General features: G+C 45.4%; 1 non-coding gene across 1 annotated transcript; it reads left to right on the forward strand.

Annotated features, from left to right (window-relative positions):
• Positions 1 to 2,063: 2,063 nt before the first annotated feature.
• Positions 2,064 to 2,135, forward strand: trnaq-cug (transfer RNA glutamine (anticodon CUG)). The gene has a single exon. It is a non-coding gene; the product is annotated as a tRNA-Gln (tRNA).

Here is a 2,135-nt window from a genome sequence, read left to right on the forward strand (position 1 = left end):
CCGCTAAAATGCTCCCCTGACCACGTGTAGGGCGAAACCAGCCTCTAATCTGTGTTTCCATTTTTTTTTTTTTTTACCTTTAACTGTCAAGCCAACTCTTTCCTTCTTGGCTTGGCCAGCTGACTGCAGACCCACTCCAGAACTGCCTCCAGTTCATCCATCCAGAAGACATTCAGTGAGTGCAACTTATCAGGGTACAACCTAGTGGAGCCTAATCTGTTGGTTCATGGTCACCCCTTATGAACGTTAAAACCTTTTCATGCCCATATCGCTTATTTCGAGTTGCTTTTATTGTTCATCTTGTCATTCGATGATATTCTCATTCTTGGCTATCCTTTCGCCATAGTTAGTTTATTTTTTATGTATTCATTATAATTTCAATGTAGATTTGGTAAATAATGTCCACATTATACAGTTGCATTGAGTATTGTTTGTGTGTGCGTGTGTGTGTGTGTGTGCGTGCGTGTGTGCCTGTGTGTTCATGCGTGTGTGTGCGTGTGTGTGTCTATTCCATGGTGTAATGGTTAGCACTCTGGACTCTGAATCCAGTGATCCGAGTTTTAAGTTTCAGTGGGACCTCAAATATTTGGTCATATAGTATTTGATAAAGTAATCACATGTTCTCCAAGTTACAATGTCAACTGGTGGAACTTACTTTAGATCTTGGATGGTTTTAAAGCTAATGCTCTTCTGGATTACCGTGTAATCGGTCGAGACCGGCTTCCTGCTTATCCGGCTGGTGCTGACGGGTCCCTCGCCTTGGCCTCGCAGCCTTGCAAGCCCCGTGGTGACCATCTGCACGTGCCCCGACTGGGTGCCCAGGGTGCCTGTTTTGTGATGTTTTCACCGATTCACAACCACGGTCCTTTGAGCGCCGTTGAACTGGACTGCCCTTTCACCTGTTTATGGACCCCGTGGAGTGTATTTTGTGTGTTTTGGGGTGTTCTCTAATATTGAGGGGTGCTAGTTGGCAACTGTTACATTTTTTCCTTTGTCTTTTTGCTTTGGTTTGCTGTGATGTCTTTGTGGCGCCGTTGTACGGTGCCTTATGAGAGCCTATTGAGTTGCGCTCATGCCATCTGTGTGTCTTTTGTGTACCCGCTCTGTGGTATGGGTTCTGCTGGGGCCTGAATTTCCCCACCCCCGGATCAATAAATGTTCAATCAATCAATCAATCAATCAATCAATCAATCAATCAATCAATCAATCAATCAATCAATGTTTGCATGCTGTGATTGTGAGCACTCTGAATCTAGCAATACAAGTTCAAGTCTTGGTGGAACTTCCAATTTGTCAAAGTCAAAGTCAAAGTCAGCTTTATTGTCAATTTCTTCACATGCCAAAGACACACAAAGAAACCGAAATTTCGTTCCCCCCTATCCCACGGTGACAAGACATGGCCCACAACAGACAAACAAGTAAACAAGTATAACAAAAACGTCCCGAATAAATAATGAATAAATAACAACAAATAAATAAATAAATAAGAGGAGCAAAAAAAAAGGAGCAAGTGCGCGTACAGCAGACATTCCAGAAAATAGCGCAACAGTGCCGCACGCTACGCAGAAGGGGGTAGCGAGTTCAGGGCCCTAACAGCCTGGAGAAAGAAGCTGTTGGCGAGTCTGGTGGTGCGGGAGCGCAGGCTCCTGTACCTCTTCCCAGAGGGCAGAAGGTCAAACAAAGAGTGAGCCGGGTGACTCACATCTCTCGCAATCGAGGTTGCCTTGCGGGTGAGATGGGAGGTGTAAATGTCCTTCAGGGAGGGGAGCGAAGCACCAATAATCTTATCAGCCGTATTCACTATGCGCTGCAGGGCCTTCAAGTTCTGTTCAGTGCAGTTACCACCCCAGACAGCGATGCAACTGGTAAGGACGCTCTCAATGGTGCCACGGTAGAATGTAGTCATTTACATGGAAAAAAAAAATTGAAAATTCCAATTCAGTACTTTGTGTACAGCCCTATGAGTGTGTGAGCCCTGCCTCCACTACTTTTGTCACTTTCGTAAAATGAGCGCTAGTGCATTGTGCTCAGAAAAATTATGCTCCTCCTTCTGCCACTGCTAGGGTTCTATGGTGTAATGGTGAGCACTCTGGACTCTGAAGCCAGTGATCCGAGTTCAAGTCTCGGTGGGACCT

This window comes from Syngnathus scovelli, chromosome 19, assembly GCF_024217435.2.
Source record: "Syngnathus scovelli strain Florida chromosome 19, RoL_Ssco_1.2, whole genome shotgun sequence".
Lineage (NCBI taxonomy): Eukaryota > Metazoa > Chordata > Actinopteri > Syngnathiformes > Syngnathidae > Syngnathus > Syngnathus scovelli.